This window comes from Elephantulus edwardii, unplaced genomic scaffold (assembly GCF_000299155.1).
Source record: "Elephantulus edwardii isolate Elephantulus edwardi_28Jun2011 unplaced genomic scaffold, EleEdw1.0 scaffold00101, whole genome shotgun sequence".
NCBI lineage: Eukaryota > Metazoa > Chordata > Mammalia > Macroscelidea > Macroscelididae > Elephantulus > Elephantulus edwardii.
The window spans coordinates 11,107,154-11,127,044 of NW_006399851.1; the positions used below are offsets into that span (position 1 = coordinate 11,107,154).

At 39.5% G+C, this 19,891-nt stretch overlaps 1 pseudogene; it reads right to left on the minus strand.

Moving 5' to 3' along the window:
- Positions 1-601: 601 nt before the first annotated feature.
- LOC102867585 overlaps positions 602-19,891 on the minus strand; it is a 44,726-nt pseudogene continuing 25,436 nt past the window's right edge.

Below are 19,891 nucleotides of genomic sequence, written 5' to 3' on the forward strand. Positions count from 1 at the left end.
GAAGGAAATGATGAGGGTCCAGTATACCCTAATTTTTATCTTGTTATTTAGAAATTGTATGATTCATCTATTTGTACAGAATTATTTCAAAAATTCATGCCTCAGAAAAATTGCAACATGTCACATGTCCTCTAGAGTTGTTTGGGAACAGTTAAAACCACACTGTTAAACTTAGAGATATCAAAAATCTTGAGGTACCAGATGTTCTAGCCTACAGCGTGCTACCCCTCCCATCTCTGATTGGGTAATGGCTTGAAGGTACTGTGCCTCTCCTATGTTACTTGTATGTGCCACCAAGTTGACTACAATTCGTGGAGACCCACTGAACAACAGATCTGAACCTTGTCCTATCCCGACCATCCTCATGATCTCGGTCATGTTCAAATCCACTGAGGTAGTCACTGTGTTAATCCAGCTCACTGAGGGCCTCCTTCTCTTTCCTTGACCCTCTACCTTTCTCAACACAATGAAGAAGAAATGTTTCTCCTATAACCAATTATAAATCCTTTGTCATAGATATTTTTCCTTTGTGGTTTTCAATTTGAAAGAAGTTACTGTTTTATTCACTGACCAGATTACAAAAAAAATCATGATTGACACTTCAGTTCATTCTAATAAGTCTATTGATCTGGTCTTCCCGGTTGCTGACATCTCCACCTTCTACAAAATGAGTGGTCTTTTTCTTTATTCCACCTCACAGAGAAGATAATTTGAAGGACCACAAGAAGCAGTTGGCTTCTTTGAAGCATTTGCCAACAGTATTGATCTCATGAATTAGAATCTCCATGCAGATGGTGTCGTATTTACCAAGAGATCACACAATCAAAGTGTCATCTGTCAAAGCTGTTAGCTTCTCATTGATTTTGCCATAACCACACTTACAGATCAGTTCATTGACAGACTTCAGGTTTGGGTATCCCCATGTGTATGGTTCTATGATCCTCAACATGTTAACTGAAGCTTTTTTGAGTTTAACAAAGGGGTCATTGAAGATCGGGTGAAGGCAAAGGCGCTCCAACACCTTATAGACTTTTAAGCTTACACCAGTATTACCTCTGATCTGATGACAAATGCCGGCTTGGGTTTTGCAACTACATAGAAGTTGCCAGCATTTCTTGCCATCCATACAGCTGCCTATATTCTTTGTGATAGAGCTTAGCTTTTCATAGATAAGCTTCCTCGTTGTCTTTTGAAGCATCTTTTGGGCAAACTTCTCTCTCAGGCACTTGACCCTTAATTCTGTGAGATTCCTTTGCCTTTTCTGAAGAGTTTCTGGCACTACAGCAACCTTTTCTTTTCTACAGCAGCCTCTATGGTTCCAGGCAGAAAATCTATTTTTCTTTTCTTATTTATTCTATCTCCAGGTTCAAAGGCTCTTTTCCAATTGTTGACTTTTAAATTTGCTTAGCAACAGAGCCTCCTTTTTTAACATGAAACCACCATAAAGAAAATTTCTGTACATGACAGAGAAATAAGCAACATTTTGTTGATACTTCATAGTCTCAAATGAATATTTACTTATTATAGAGCAAAAAAAACCACAAAAATCAGTAATTTTTTTTAATTGGAAGTGACTGAAAATAGTTACAGTCTTCAATCAACCTTGTCATCCAACTTATTTCTACATTTTGTTTTAGTTGCAAATATCAAACAAGTTTTGATTAACGAAAGTTTATTTAAAAACAAACACCATTTGTAGCTACTTCCCAGTTCTCCTAATAATCTTAAGATATTCTCTAACTAGAGGATGTAGAAAAAGTTTTATTCCAAGATCTATATGGGGGGTGGAGTATAGGCAGAAATGAATTAATAGGATAGCCAGTGATGTTGTTTGGTGTCATGTGCCATCAAGTCACCCATGACTCATAGTGACCCTATATACAACAGCCCTGAAGCCTGTCTAAACCTCAGCCTGTCTCACCAATTTTGACACACTTAACCACATTGCCGCAATTACTGGGTCAATCTGTTTCATCTGGGATCTTCTTCTCCTGCACTGGCCCTCCACCCTTCTGAAAATTATGTCCTTCTTCAAGGATGAGTCCCTCCTAGCCACATGCCCAAAGTATGTGAGACAGAGCTTCAGAATGCTAGCCTCCAAAGTGCAACTTGTTTTCACCCTCTCCAGAACAAACCTGTTTGTTCTCCTGGTGGTCCATGGTATGTTCAATACTATTCTCCAGCACCACTTTGAGTTGTGATGCTGGAGAAGAGTACTGAGCCAGTGATAGTGTGTTAGTAATCTCTAACCTGCTAATATATGATATTGTATATACTGGTGAAGACTGCAGTCCTTGACCTTCTGCAGCAAGTGCTTCAGGTCCTCTTTGCTTTCAGCAAGCTAGGTTGTGTCATCTGCATAATGTAGGTTGTTGATGAGTCTTCCTCCAATTCTGATGGCACATTTCTCCTCATAAAGCCCAGCTTCCCAAATTATCTGTTCTGCATATACATTGAAAAGGTATGGAGACAAGGATGCATCCCTGATGCACAACTTTTTGGATTTTGAACCATGTAGTGTTTCCTTGCTCTGTTCTGAGGTCTAAGCATAAGTTTCACATAAGCACAATCACAATATTCTGGGATTCTCATTTTCCTTAGGGTTAGCCAAAATTTGTTATGATCCACACAGTCAAATGCCTTTGCATAGTCAATGAAACACAAATAGATATCCCTCTGTTACTCCCTACTTTCAGCCAAGATCCATCTGATATTGGCGATATTGTCTCTAGCGCCACGATCTCTTCTAAAACCAGCTTTCATTTCTGGTAGTTCTCTGCCTGTGTATTGCCCCAGTCATTTCTAGATAATCTTCTGCAGGATTTTGCTAGCATGTGATATTAATTATATTGTTCAATAATTTCCACTCTGCTGGGTCACCTTTTTTTGGAATGGGAATAAATATGCATCTTTTCCAGTCAGTTGGCCAGATGGTTGTCCTTCAGATTTCTTGGCACCACCTGGTAAGAACATCCAGGGCAGCATCTGTTTGTTGAAATATGTCAGTTGTTATTCCATGACTTCTTGGGGCTTTATTTCTTCTGTTTTTGCTAAGTCCTTCAATGCAGCTTCCACTTTCTTCCTCATTACTATTGGATCCTGTTCATATGGTACTTTCTAAAATTTTTTAGTGTCAATCAGTTCATTCTGGTACAGTGATTCTGTTTCTTCTCTCTGTTTTCTTTTGATGCTTTCTGGATCATTGAATATATTCCCCATAGCCTCTTTCAATATTGCAACACACTATATGCATCTGATTCAGGTCATAGTCTTTCTAATCAGTTGCTATTGAATAAAGATGATAGAAAAAAAATTGACACCTTTAAGTTGTGGTGTTGGAGAAGAGCCTTAAATATCCCATGGACGACCAAGAGAACAAACAGGTACATCTGGAGAGGATGCAGATGGAGTGCTTTTTTGGAGGCAAGAACGATGAGGCTTCCCCTCACATACTTTGGGTAGGTTGCTAGGAGGGGCTATACCTTGGAGAGGGATATGGTGCTGGGAAAGGTGGCAGATCGGTGCAGGAGAAGAAGACCCTCAATCAGGTGGACTGACATGGTAACTGCCACAATGGATTCTTGTGTGTCAGGAAGTGTGAAGATGACACAGAATAGGGTCACTATGAGTCATACTCGACTCGACAGCACCTAACAACTACAACAACAACAACAACAACAACTGGTGGCGTAGTCCATAGAGAGTTATTCTGCTGAACTTATAGTTGCACCTTTCTAGCACTTCAAATCTACCATTGCCTCTGAGAGAGAAATATGGACAATCTTCTCCTATTCACCTTAGAAATTAAACCTAGGGTCAGTCATGAGTCAGTTCCAATTGGACAGCAATGCATATACATCATATTGTTTTGATGTACATATCTAACTCATTTAGATTATTTTAAAATTGAATGTTAAAAAATATTTATGGAACTCTGCAGTGCCTCCTCCAAACACATTGCTTTATGTCCAAAATTCTTCCTGTTAAATAGAGTGTTATATGATTTGGACATTGTAGGAACATCTATGTAAACCAAGATTTGAACAAATTCTTATGCTGCTTTCTCACCAGGACTCACAGACGTATGGCTCACTTTCACATTATGCAGCAAAAAAAATGTTATTTGAAGTTTAAACCACCAAGAGTTAACCTAAAATTGTTATTACAGTCTGATTCTGTATCTTCTTTAACAGACTGGAACAAGCTTCGGGCCTTCGCAGTGATAACCAACACTTGGAGAGAGATCTGCTTTTGTGTTTGGTCTGTAACACACCTCATTAGGAAATTCATCTTTGTTACAGGATACAATGCCAGAAATAAAGTTGTAATAATACAATCATTCAGGGTATAATTTGAACCAGGTACTGGCCTAAAATTTCAGTGCTTTACACATCTTAACTCTGTCAATTTAGTCGCCAAATAGAATCTATGAGATATAGACATTCTACAGGTAAGAAAACTAAGTTCTAGAGAAACTGCAAAGAACTCCCAAGTAGCACAGCTTACAACTGGCAGTGTTAGATTTAAACATATGCAATCTGGTTTCCAAACACATGTACTCAAACAATTTATTACTAAACAAACAAACAAAAATCTACACCTCAAATAATTGTTGGTGAGTCAGTTCAGACTCACAGCTGACCCTCCATTGGTTTTCTAAGGCTGTGAATCGCACTGGAGGAGAACTTCTATGTTTCTTCTGTAGAGCAATTGAGAGATTCAAACTGCCAGAGAAACACAGTTTTGGGTTTAGCAATGCAGCTCAATATGGACTGCACTACCAAAGCTCCCTGCACTCAAACTGTGGTGTTGATAAAGAACACTGGATAGAACAATCCATTTGAGAAGAAAGAAAAGCCACAATGCTTAAGACCAAGGATGCATACACTACTCAAAGTTTCCTGTCCAACCATGGCACAGATGGTGAAGGTACCACTCAGATTCTACTTCTAGCATAGTATGCTGCTGGTTGCAGCTGGTTTCTATTAGGGGCTCTGGCCAGGCCAGGAGCCATGGGGGGAGGGGGAGGCAGAGCACCTGGTGCAGCACATGCTGGAGAGCCAGTGTCAGGACCTGTGGGACCATCGACCACTCCAGATGCCGTTATCTCTATGGATCCATAGCATAGTTATTATTAATTTTTTTCTAAAAACTATTCATTAAGTGCTTGTTCTCAATCAGGCATTATCTCAGAAAAGTGGTATAGGAATGAATTATTGCACCGCTCTGTCTATGCTCAAAGTCTCACACACTAAGTGCTCTTCTAAGCTTAGACTTCTAAGCCCTCTTAAGCTCCCCGTGCATCAATCCCGGATGCCTATCAATCATCCCTCATCCTACTGTCATGCTTTCTTACTTCCAGGTATTTGCTGAAGCTACTAACAAGCCCTACTCTCTCACTACCACTCTGGTGAATACTGTCCTTTTAGATGACACAGTTCAAATCCTATTTTCTGCCTGAAGCTTCCAGAGTTTCTTGCCAAAAGCATCCTTTGCATTTATAGATACTTCTTTACTTACATAAGAGCAGCTATCATGGATGGTGATCTTCTTAAGAAAAAAGAATATTTCTTTTTATCATCTACAACTCCACTACTAATACATAGACAGTCAATGCATATAATTCACAGATTCCATATTTGCAAAAATCTGGTGGCTTAGTAGTAAAGAGTTGTGCTGCCAATTCAAAGGCATGTAGTTCAAATCCATTATTAGCTCCTCTGCCGAAGAATGATTGACAATCTTCTCTTGTGATTTACTACCTCTGAAAATCCACTGGACACTCAACTAAGAGTCTTCTAACTCAACGGTACATAACAACAATGATATGTTTGTAAATTAGCCTATTGACCAAAATTTATTTGTAACTCCCAAACCAATGCTTAGGATACTTTTGTAGTCGTACATAGTAATATGCAAAGCAGAGAAAAATTCAGTTACACACACACACATAAGTTCCCATCTAAGGCCAGCTATTCTGCCTTCTTGTTCCAGTTCTTGTGCTATGAACAAGAATCTTTCTCCTGAGCTATATCTAATGCCACATTTTTCAATTGTTGAGATATTTATTGATAGGTTTACTGCTTCAAATTGCTTCCAAGCTAAATGCTAGAGTGCTATCTACTCTTCATGAGCACAAGGTGGTAGGTAATTTGCCTTAGGAGGAAAATATGGATGAACTATAGGGTCGTACCACACATATTCAGCCTATATCAACAATCATGAAGATAGTGAAGGACCAGGCAAGATTCCCGTCTGTTGTACATAAAATTATCATTAATCAAAACTAACTCAATGACAACTAACCTCAGTAATGTTGTTGTTTGATGTAGAAGATCCAGCTCTCACTGCAAATATCTTTTGAAAGAAGCCCTAACAGGAACAATACACAAGGACTTCACCTGATGGTCTACACCAGAACTCATATTGATTACATCTGTGGGAAAAATTGTTGGAAAAGCTCACTATCAGCTGCGAAAACTAGGCCAGATGCTGATTGTGGAAGATATGCAAGTTCAAAATGAAGCTAAATGAAATAAAATCAAATCCATAAGAACCAAAGTTTGACCTTGAGTCTATTCCTCCTAAATTTAAAGACCATCTCAGGAACTGGTTTTAGGTTTTGAATGCCAATGAGTGAAGACCAGATGAGTTGTGAGAGGACATCATTCATTACTTGTATGACAGGCAGACAGACTAATGGAACAGAATTGAGAACCCAGAAATGGACCCAGATATCTATGGTCAACTGCTGTTCGACAAGGAAATAAAACCTATCAAATGGGGAAATGACAACCCCTTTAACAAATGGCAAAACTAGACTTCCACGTGCAGAAAGCTGAAACAGGATCCACATCTCACACCATACACAAAAATCAACTCAAGGTGGAACAGAGACCTGGGAGTAAAACCCAAAACCATAAAGTTCATAAGAGACAAACTAGGATCAAGCTTAAATGTATTATAATAAAATGTACAAAGAAGTAGTGTGAGAGAATCAAAAGGGTTGAAATCTCGCTCAGCATTTCTTTAGTTGAAGGAACTGAAGAACAAATTCAAGCCTCAAGTTGCAATACTTAAGGACGAGGTGGGCAGAATGTTGAATGACCCAGAAGCATCAAAAGAAGATGGAAGGAGTACACAACAGCATCATTCTACCAAAAAGAATTGGCTGACAGAAGAATTTCATGAAACAATATGTGATCAAGGGGTAATGGTGATGAAGGAGGAAGTTCAATCTTCTCTAAAGGAATTGGTAAAATATAAGGCCCCAGGAATTGATGGCATACAAATTGACATATTTCAACAAATGCATGCTACACTGGACGTGCTTAGAAGGTTATGTTAAGCTATCTGGAGGACAACATTTGGTCAACTGACTAGAAGAGATCTATATTTATTCCCACTAAAAAAAATAAATAAATAAAAATAGATGATCCAATACAGTGTGGAAATTATCCAACAATATCATCAATATCACATGCAAGCAATATCCTGCTGAAGATTATAAAAAAATTTTCTGAAACAGTACATCAACAGAAAACTACCAGATATACAGGCTGGGTTTACGAGACACTATGACACTAGGGACATTATCACAACTGTTAGATGGATCTTAGCTGAAAGCAGAATACTAGAGGAATGTCTATCTATGTTTCATTGACTATGCAAAGTCGTTTGACTGTGAAGATCACAACAAATTGTGGCTAACCTTGAGAAAAATGGAAATCCCAGAACAGTTGATTGTTCTCATGAGAAGCCTATACTTGGACCAGGAAACAGTCGTCAGAACAAAGCAAGAAAACATTGCATGGTTCAAAATCAAGAAAGGTGTACATCAGGGATGCATCTTATTTCCATACCTTTTCAATCTGTATATGCAACAGATCATCCAGGAGGCTGGACTTTATGAAGAAGAATGTGACATAAGGATTGGAGGAAGACTCATCAACAACCTATCTGATGCAGATGACATAACCCGGCTTGCTGAAACTGAAGAGGACCTGAAGCGCTTGCTGCAGAAGGTCAAGGACTGCAGCCTTCAATATGGATTGAAGCTTAATGTTAAGAAAACAAAGATTCTCACCACTGGGCTGATTAGCAGCATCATGATAGATGGTGAAGAGATTGAGAGTATTAATAATTTCAGCTTGCTTGGTCCCACAATCAACACTCTTTGTACCAGCAGCCAGGAAATCAAAAGATGAATTGTATTGGGGAAAATCTGTTTTCAGGGGCCTCTCCAGTGTACTCAAGAATAATTATATCAGTCTAAAGACTAAGGTGTGACTAATCCAAGCCATGATCTTCACAATTACTTGCTATGCATCAGAGAACTGGACAATGAATAAGAATAATAGAAGAAGAATTGATGCATTTGAGTTGTGGTGCTAGAGGAGAGTACTGAATACACCAAGGACTGCTGAAAGAACAGACAGATGTCCTGGAGAGGGTGAAACCAAACTGCTCCTCGGAGGCAAGGATTTTGAAGCTTCATCTGACATACTTTGGGCATGTTTCCAGGAGGGACCAGTGTTTAGAAGAGAGAAATCATACTTGGAAAGGAGGAAGGACAGTGTAAGAAAAGAAATCCCTAGACGAGATTGATTGACTCAGTGACTGGGATAACAGTGAGACAGTGAAATTGGCTTAAGATAGAGTTGTTGTACATAGATAGGGTTGCTATGAGTCACAAACAACTAGCCAGCACATAACAACACCATAGATGACCCTCTAGCAAGTGTTCAGAGGCAATAAATCACACTGGAGTAGATTGCCTATCTTTTTCTCATGGAGAAACTGGTGAATTTAAAACGCATGTCTAATGCCAACCATAGTAAAAATATGAGTTATCTAATGGTGTCTTTTAAAATTGAGAAACACAAAGGGACCAACCGGGAGCATAGTCATGTCCTAGAGAAGATATAATTTCTGTTTCCAAAAAAGCTTACAATCTAATTAAATTTCTTATACAGTGTAAATAGTTAAGCTCTAAACTGTTAGCCAGAAGGTTAGTGGTTCAAATCTCCCCAGAGAAGAAACTTGGAAGAAAGGCCCGGCAATCTGCATACAAAAAGGCATACCCTTGAAAACCCCATAGAGTATTTCTACATGCACATGTGTGGTCTCCATGAGTCTGAACTGATCTGACAGCAACTGCCAACAACAACTATGGTCTAACTGTAGTTGTTGTTGTTATTGTTATTGTTATATGCTGTTGAGTCACCTGCAACTCACAGTGACCACACAACAGCTCTGAAGCCTACCCTGTCCTGAGGCAGTGTCACTGACTCCAACACACCTACGAGTCACCTGCAACTCACAGTGACCACACAACAGCTCTGAAGCCTACCCTGTCCTGAGGCAGTGTCACTGACTCCAACACACCTACCCCCATTCCCTCAGTCACTGTATCAATCAAGAGACACTGAAAAAAGAAAAGCCATCAATTCTTCTGAAGGAAGGACATGAAATATAGTAGAAACATACTAGTGAAACATCAGAAGATCTGGAATTTAGTCCTGGCAGCAATGTTAATACTGTGGCCTTCACAAGCAATTCTACTCTTTTGCATTTCAGCTTCATCTTAGATATAAGGATAGTTGAAATGTTTCTCCCAGTCCTCATATCTATAGTGCATCTATGAGCTGACTGGTGACCTCCAAGAATGCCTCTGAAGCAGCACATCCTGCAAGAGAGATGTGGCAAACCTTACCTCCTAAGACAGAGGTGACTCTCTTTATCCCATCAAGAAGTTATCCAACACAGTACAAAATGAAGCCATTTAAATGAGAAATAGTGCTGTACTGGGAAAATGTTGGAGGAACAAGGAGTATTCTATTGACAGATTCATTGTAGCAGGGGAGGTCTGAATGGACCCCAGGAGGAGAGGTGGGAGAAAGAGATCGTTAGGGTTTACCCATCCATGAATCTGGCCACCGTCACACCATCATTAGGGTGACACACTCCAGCGTGGAAAGCCAGTGTCAGGCCTGCCCATCGTTTAGACGGAAGTCTTCTTCTCAACCCTCCAGCTATTTTCTCTCTGATCCCCTGCAAACTCAGCAACAGTCTAATGACTAGTTTCACGTTCCAGCTTCTGGTGTAATGAGATAGAAGAAATTTTCCTCTTTTAGTAACTAGACTAAGACTTTCTCTTAGGAACAGTCTTATATGTATCAGGAAGAAAGCCTTTGGTATGGCACATGAGCTAAAGACTGATTTCCAAGCAACAGATAATAATCCTGCTAGGGCAGATTTCAGGTCTATCTTTCATAGAGTCACTATGAGTTGTATTCAACTCGACGGCACCAAACAACACTACTACCACCTTCTGAAGAGATTGGGTTCTAGTCTATTGTTCATGCTGTTAGTACTCATGCAATCAATGCCACACTCATAGCAACACCCAGCACAACAGAACAGAACATTGCCCGCTCTTATACTATCACCATAACCATTTGCAGATGGACTGTTGTGGCCACAAGGTTTCACCGGTGAAGCAGATCACCAGGTGTTTCTTCCTAGTCCATCTTGGCCTAGAAGTTCTGTTGAAAGCTATTCAACCGTTCGGCAGCAGAGCACCACACAGACCTCCGACTGGCAGACAGGTAATGCATGGAGTGCATTGGTAGGAGTCAAATCCAAGTCTCCTGGATGGAGGGTGAGAATTCTACTATGAAACTGCTATTGTTCCTCTCCCCTTCCCACCGCCTCTGATAACCTGGAGGACATTGTGAGTAGGTCAGTGGGCTTGGGTCTGTAAACTTGATCAAGTAGGTGGTCACAATTGAATTGCTCTGCATGGTGATAATATGAAGAAATTAAAAATTACAGGAAAATCTGAGATGGGACGGAACAGAGAACTAGGCGCTTGGTGAAATTAATGAAGAGTGTAAAGAAAAATCTAACAGAGGTCTTAACACACGCATGTGAGTTAAATGTCCTCCTACACCTCCTCCACAAAAACCTTTAGAAAAGTCTCAGCTGCTTGCTCAAGAAATCTGAAGAGCTCTTACATTCCACATCCAGTTTTGCACAGAAATGGCCCACAGGCTCATGTACTCCACAGTAGGAGGGACACCAGCGTTTCACCAGCAGGAAAGAGGTTGCTGGGAAGAGGGGAGAGTCGTGGGGCTTTTGTCATAAATACAGTCCCGTCATAAAGTTACTCTCTAGCTTTCAATTACACAAATCGCCCTGTTGGGAATTAGATTAGATTGCATCAGCCGCTCAGAACACGATGGTCCCTGATGAAGTCATGAGAGAGAGTTTCTGAACCTGCCCAAGTGGGGAATAAGAGAAACTCAATGTCTTTATCCTCGTGGGTGTAAGTATTATAAGTTATCACCTAAAACCCCAGGAACATAAAGGCCTATCAGTGGATATACACATACTCATATTTCCTTAGCAAGACCTTTGCAATTGTCTGGGGAGTTTAATGATCTTCATTGGTTGATAGGAGATTGCAACACCAAGAATGAAACTTTTTTGTTCTTCAAACACCATTGTTTTTACACTTACTCGGATAAGAGACCTCCCCCCTAACAGAATCTGCTGTTGTTATTGCAGCTGCCATCAAATCATTTTAACTATGATGATATTGGGGACAACATAATAAAATATTACTCAGTATTTCACCATCTTCATTATGACCAGTATGTCTGACTCCATCATTTCTAGCCACTGTGTCAATCCATCTAACTGAAGGTCTCCCGTACCCTCACTTGCCCTTACTTTACCAAAGAGAATACCTTCTTCCAACAATGATGTGTTCAATGCAAGCAAATCAAGGGTCTGTTGTAACCCACAGAGGTCCCATTCACTAATTTTCAGGAGCACATTCCTGGTCTTTCTTCCTAATCTGTTTTAGGCAAGAAATTTCACTGAAATCTGTCCAGCATGGCCTACCCTATTGGTATTTGAAATAGTGGTGCTACAAATTCCAGCATCCAGCAAGTACCACAGTACAACAGACTGGGTAGTGGTAAAGCTTTCAAACTGGTACTAAATGAATTAGTTCAACAAGCCCTCTATTGACATAAACAGCTGCAAAAGTATAATGATTATATATAAAAAAATAGCCCTTTTTATTTTTACCAGAAGTCCTCTAAGAAGTCAGGAGCCTGCTCTCTTTTTGAACAAGTAGACAAGAACATCAAAGGGGAAAAGGTAGATCAGAGCTGGGAAACCCCCACCTGCACATCCTCATATCCTGTCCCATCCAATAATTTATGGCATTAAATAAAACAGCCCCTAGGATGAGGGAAAGGCCAAGAGAAGACATCACATGTCTCTGGATTTAAGTGTCTGGCTTTATATGTCCCTTTGGTGAGGGGAGATCACACCCACCTACACCAGCAGAAACAGCAGCTATGAAGGGAGAAGCCAACTTCAAGGGAAAGCAACAGGAAAGAGAAGAAAGGAAACATAAATAAATAAAAAAAAGAAAAGAGAAAACAACCCAGGAAGGCTCAGATACTGCATTCTAGGCACACTCACCTCCCCTGCCCAATGCCTGTGAATTAGTCTTCAATACAAGTCATACTAATGCAAACCAGGTGCTCTAACTTCCTACCAAAGTGGCTGGCAAGATCCTCAATTTCTAACGATGACAACAACAACATCATCTGAAGTGCATCTGTGTTTAGACACATAACAAGCATATTTTCCTTTCTTCTCCAAGTAGGTGTCTGTTCTGCATTTAGGTTGTGATAGCATCCGAGGGGATTGGGGGCCAGAATATTTTATGCAAACAGCCATCCCAGCCTGGAGAATAACACTGCTTGCTGTTTTGGTTTGTTGTTTTATTGCTTTGTCTCACTTTGCTTTGCTTTCTTTTAAAGAAGAAAAGGAAACAGTGATGATAGGTGATGTTGCTTTGGGAGGCAACTGGCAGTCTTAAACTGTGAAAGAGATGATGCTCAGAGGTAACCCCAAGCAAACATAAAACCTAGAAACTTATTTAGAAGCTCCAAAAATAATCTTGCCCTGATACGTCCTCTCGGATTGCCCTCTTCAGAAAAAGATCAGAGGGATCTCCTCAGGAAGTCGGAAGGTGTTTCTCAAAGGTAGAATCTCAAAACTGAATAAACATCTATTCCTTTTTCTGAGCAATATTCTCCAGCCAGCTTTCTTGAGGCTGTAAGCTGAGACACTTCAAAGTTAGTTCCAGAGAAAGGAGAATGCATTGTAAGAATTCAGAAAAAGAAAAAATCATAGCTGTTCATGTAATTCAACTGAAGTACAAGTATGCCTCAGAGGGACCTGAACTGGAAACAGATTCTCAGAAAGGCTGGTTTGGTGAAGCTCAGAAAACAGGAAAGTACAACCACAGTGAAGGGTTTCACTCACTCTGTCTCTCTCTTTAACTTTCTGCTCCACTGTATTTTTTTCTTAACTTAACTCTGTGGTTCATCTTAATCTTGGTTCAGAAAGCTTACTTCAGCCCCAGAAACTCCATAATCTTCCTGTTCCAGCGTTCAGCGCCTGGGGTAATGTTCTTCCTGGTCTCAGAAGAGTTTTTCCATAAATGGGAATGGGACAACTGGTTTGTCTGAGTTAAGCCATGAAGGCACAAGTGGTAGGCTATCCTTTCCAGGAAGGTGTCTGCCCTGGACACCATCAGCTGAAAGTTCTTGCAAACATATTATCTCCTCCGCTCTAAAAAAGCCACAGACGAAGCCACTTTCCTCAGAAAAGAACTCCAGGAGGAGGTAATGAATTCAACTGGGCAAACCAGGCAAACTTCTTCGTCTTTCTTTACAATGTCATTTACCCATTTATAATGGAGTCCCTAGAAAATACAAAGAGCTAAATGCTCATATATTAGAGAGGTTAGCAGTTTGAATCTACCCAGTGGCAGAAATCTGCTTCAGAAAGGGCACAGCTTTGAAAAACATGCAGAGATATTTTACCCTGCACACATGGGGTCACCAAGAGTTAGGAAGCCAACTAACAACAATGTTTATACACCAGGGCAATACTGTCGTGTCACTAATTGCAAACCTGAGTAGCAGAGTCAAAGAACCAGTGAATAATTAGTGTTAGGCATGGCATTGGTTAGGTCTGACCTTTGAAGGAATCTTAATGTAATTTCCATACCAAAGCCTTAAAACTGAGAGCCAAAGAGCCACACTCACCTGATTTCTTATTTTCTTAAAATAATAATAAATAATATAACTCAAGACAAAATGCCCAGCCTCCCATTGCCTGAGAAACAGTTCTAGGAAAGGCCAGATCTTTTGCGCTATGGAGGACGACTCTGGCCTCTTAATCGGTGATGAGAGTGGGCAGGGAACCACTCATTGGAGTGAATGAGAGACTGGTGAGGAAACTGGGGCTTTTTTAAAAAGTCACTCGACTTGCGGAAGGGCCAGATCTCTCCAATGTAGTTATATTTGAAATGAACATTTCCTGTGTGGCACGGCACTTTTCTGTCGTTTCACTGCACTTAGGTGCATCAATTGTCGTAATGATTACACATGATTGACAATGTTTGGGAGAGCTTACAGATTAAGACAGGCTTGGAAACAAAGTGCCATCCACTTCCTAAACACATCTGTAGAAACTATGAACTTAGAGAAAGGACAATTTTTATAAAACAGTGTTAGGGTCTTTTGTTTATAGGGTCATGACTGGATGACACTTAATGACGACAACAACATATAAAGCCAGGCCCTTGTCTCCGTTTTGGAGTTGGGTGAAGTGGTGGATGGTGCTCTATTTTGCTTGAGGATCTGTGTGGCTTGTATGGTTGTTTTTTGTTTAAGCCTCTTGTTTAGAGTCAACAAGACCTCCTGGAGTGCCCTTATATTTAAAAGTTGGGCTAGAGGATTATATTTTAATCGCTTGTTACTATTTTTTGGATCTTATAATAAATGTTCACCTCTTCTAAGTAATACAACACTCTGGTCTATTTGCTGTGCTGATGTAACCTGGGTTTCCTGTGACCCTGAACCATTTGCCTGTGGAGTCTCAAAAGCCACAAGGGAACAACTGTGCTACAGGTGTGCCAAACAACACAATGGCTACCCATCATGGGAAATGTTTGGTGGAGCTCCCAGATTGATTAAGACTTGGAAGCAGGAGTGGCATCCACTTCCTAAACCACATGCCTCTGGAAGCTCTATAAACTTGAAGAAACAACTATAGTTCTAGAAAGGCTTCAGGCCTTTTGCTCACCAGGTTGTGACAAGAAATCTGGAGGACAGCTACCTGGCCAACTGTCTGGAAGAGATCCATATTTATTCCCATTCCTCAAAAAAAGAAAACCCTACAGAATGTGAAAATTATCAAACAATATCACGTACAAGCAAAATCTTGCTGAAGATTAGCCAAAAATTACTAGAACAGAGAACAACAAAGAACTGCCAGAAATACAAACTGGATTTGGAAGAGGCCCATGACACTAGGGATATTATTGCTGATGCCAGATGGATCATAGCTGAAAATAGAAAGTATCAGAAGGATATCTATTTGTGTTTTATAAATTATGCAAAGGCATTTAACTGTGTAGATCACAATAAACTGTGGCTAACATTGTAAAGAGTGGGAATCCCAAAACACCTGACTATGATGCTCTTGTGTAACCTATACTTAGACCAAAATGCTGTTCTCTGAACAGAGAAAGGGCACACTGCATTGTTCAAAATCAAGAAAGTTCATCATTGATGATGAAACTTTCACCATACATTTTCTTTTGTATGTGTGTATCTTTTAAAATTGTTATTTTATATTGGTTTTCTTACAAAGTTCTTTAATTTATACTGTGTTTCATACAATCATTTCCATTAATTATTTTTTCTATGTGATGTGTTTATTTTCTTTTTTATTGAGATATTAATAAAAGTTTATAAAGAACTTGTATTTCCATTCATTATTGAATATTTTCCTCCCTGTCCCCCTCTTTTCTCTTTGAAAACAAAAATTATTTCATTATTATAACAATTCCTGCCCCCCTCCCAGTCCACTTTATTATGCAGCTCTCATTCTCGACTATTGTCATGCAAAAAATACCTCATCATATATTCCTTTTAAGCAGTTTTTGCCTCATCTGTTTCAATGCAGTGAACATTTTTTATCCTCTTTTTACTTAGTTTCCTCCCCAACCCCTATGTAAGTACTGTTTTATAACAGTGGCATTATACTGTATTTATCATTTTGTGGCTGAGGTATTTCACTCAGCATAATGTCCTCCAGTGTCATCCATTTTATATAATATTTTATTAGTTCCTTGTTTTTCAGCATTGCATAGTATTCATTTGTGTGAATATATACCACAGTTTCCCTATCCACTCATTTGTTGATGGGCTCTTGGGTAGTTTTCTCTATGCTATTGTTAACAACACAGCAATAAACATGGGTGTGTAATACATTTTCAATCTATATATAAAATAGATCACTTGGGAGGCTGGACTTTATGAAAAAGAATGTGGCATCAGGATTGGAGGAAGACTCATAAACACCCTGAATTATGAAGATGACACAACTTTGTTCACTGAAACTGAAAAAGACTTGAAGTATTTGCTGCAGAAGGCCAAAGACTGCAGTATTCAATATAGATTGCGTCTCAACATCAAGAAAACAAAGATCTTTACCACCAGGCCAATAGACATCACGATAGATGGAGGGCGAATTGAGGTTGTTAATGATTTCAGCTTGCTTGGGTCCACAATAAAAACTTTTGACACCAGCAATTGGGAAATCAAAAGACAAGTTGCATTGAGAAAAATCTGCTGTCAATGATCACTCCAGAGGGGTAAAGTGTAAAGATGTCAGTCTAAAGATTAAGGTTCACCTGACCCAGGCTATGGTATTCTCAATTGCTTGCTGTGCATCTGAAATGACAAAAGAAGAATCAATGTCTTTGAGTTGTGGTGCTGAAGAAGAGTAGTGAACATAGCATGAACTTCCAAGAGAACAAATAAGTGTGTCTTAGTATGAAAGCAGTTTGCCCATTAGAGATAAGGATTTTGAAGCTCCGTCTCATGTACTTCAGGCACGTCAACAGGAGGGACCAATCCTTGGAGAGAGACATCATGCTTGGAAGGTGGAGGGACAGCACAGGAGAGGAAGACCTAGGATGAGATGGATTGACACAGCAACTGTAGTAATGGGTCAGATTGTGTCAGAGACAGTGAGATTGGTTCAGGACAGAGTTCAGAGCTATTGCACATAGAGTCTCTATTAGTCACAAGCAACTTGATGCCCTGTAACAACAGCAGAGGGTGTAGTTTTTCAGAGTAACTTCCTTCACTTAACAAAATTAATTTAAGATCCCTGGCCTCATGGTAAGAAGCTGTACTGCAATCGCAAAGGTACATGGTTCCAGTCCACCAGTTGCTCTGCAGAAGAATGGGCAGTCTCCTCTTGTGCAATTTACTGCCTCTGAATACCTGTTGTAGAGTCAGGTTCCAACTCGATGGAACAGACAACAACAAGCAACTCGTCTTTTTTTATGAGTTACGGACTTTCTGGAATTAGCAAAATATGCAAGAATTAAAACTAAGAATGACTTCATCTTACCTGGATCCACAATCAATATACTTGGTACCAGAGTCAGGATAACAGGAAACATATTAGAGTAAGAAAGTCTGTAGTCAGAGACCTGTCCAAACTATTGGACAGCATGATGTTAGTTTAAGGACTAAGGTGTGCCTAATTGAGGTCATGGTCTTTTCAGTCACCTGCTTTGCATCTGAGTGATGGACAATGACTAAGGATGACAAAAGAAGAATTGATGTCTTTGAATCATGGTGTTGTCAAAGAGTACTGAAATGCCTGGACTGCTGAAAGAACCAACAGATGTCTTGGAGAAGGTGCAGCCAGAGTACTCATTGGAGGGGAAGATGATGAAGTTTTTCTCTTACATACTTTGGATATGAGAGATTAATCCTTGGAAAGGGACATCTTGCCTGGGAAGGTGGAGGGGCAGCAAAAGAGAAGAAAACCCTCAACCAGTGTTAAGGTGGGTTGACATGATGACTGCAGCAATGGGCTCATTGAGTGTGTCAGAGATTGTGAGGATGGCACAGGATAGTAAAGGGTTCAGGTGGGTTGTTCATAGAGTCTAAGAGTCATACTCGACTCAGCAGCACCTAACAACAAAAAGTCTTTATAAATGTATGTTTAATAAATCTTATAACCATCTTTTTAAATAGCTTAACTACAACTCCATTCAAACATAAAAGAAAGTGATGTAACAAGGAGTGGCAAGTGCTGGGGCAGTCAATTGTACCAACTGACACTGTCAATGAGGTTACACCAATAGGATTGTCTAAAATTTTGTGCATTATTTCAACAAAAATATCCTTGAAGTGAGTTAAAACACCAAATATTAGGTTTTTAACAAATCTTAATTTAAATATTGAAATGCTTATCATTGCTCATAGGAGTGAAAAATGGTGCAACCACTAGGGAAGGTGGTATGGAGTTTTCTCAAACAGTTGAAAATAGAAATACCATTTTCCCAGCAATTCCACTACTAATAATACACCCTAAAGGAGCCAGAACTGCCTCCCATATTTATTGCTACATTATTCACAATAGCAAAGAGATGAAAGCAATCTAAATGCCCATCAGCAAATGAATGGATAGAAAAACCCTTATATAGTCACACAGTGGACTGAAATAGGGCTGGGAAAAACCAAGAAAAGAGGGGTTAAATAATGAACACAGAATTGGAAAAGGCAAAGAACTGTTTGAAAGATATACATGATTAGGCATTATTTGTGTGACAACAGTCCAGAACAAGAGATTCATAGCAAAGTGGACTGAAGGAGGGGGGAGAAACTGTGCAACAATGAATGAATATTTTTTTAGAAAAAATTAACTCAGGGGAGAGGGTGGTAGGGAAGAAAATGTACAACACTGAATGAATGAAAATCCAACTTTTCTGTATGCTTTTGTTAAGATCACAGTTAAAAAAAAAACCTCGATTTACCAAATTTGAAGTATACTAATGCCTCAATATCTCTGAAACACTATACTAATTTACTGTGTGAGCCTCTGAATGCACTCAGGTCTGAGCCGTCATTATTATCCAGCTAGATAGAATGTGAACTGTTGAATCACATTAGTTCATCTGCAGAGCGCTGGAAACATAAGTTGTTGTTCTCATTATTGCCAATGTTTTTCTATTCACCGATCCTGCCAATTTTTCTGGTGTTTACCTACAATTTTTGTGGTAAACAGTATTTGTGAACCTGTACCAATAACTCTTTTGAGGATGAAGTTGTAATTAAAGTAAAAGAAGGCAAAGAATTTAAAAAAAACAGGCTTCTGTTCCATTATTAGTAATGTTGTGAGTGATAATAGTGTGTGTAATTCAACATGGAATTGTTTTGTAAAACAGTTTTGTTGTTAGTAATCATATAATCTTAGACATACCACATTTAAGCAAATTGAAACTATTTAATTCTATGATTGAAGTTGGTTGTAAAGGTTACTAAGGATCCTGAATTGTCTGGCATAGAAGGAGGTCTTTGGTGGGCAGAAGACGATGAGTTACTATATTGGGTAACATCAACCCTGGAATTAGCAAGGATTGGGAGACCAGTGAACTGACTGCTTGAGGTTTAGTATTTTTCCTGGAGTAGACTCTAAGGGACTAGATTTAATGTTCCATATTCTGCTAAATGACACAGATTAATACCATTTCTGACAGAAAAATTACACATTCTTAAGAGGCATTATCACATGCATCTCAGGAACAGATCTGAGGCCTTGAACACTAATGAGCGAAGACCAGATGAGTTGTAGGAGGAAGTTAAATGTATCATCCAGGAAGAGTGCAGGTGGTCATTACAAAGACAGAAGAGGAAGAAAAGACCAAAATGGATGTCAGAAGAAACTCTGAAGATTGCACTGGAACGTAGAGAAGCCAAAGCAC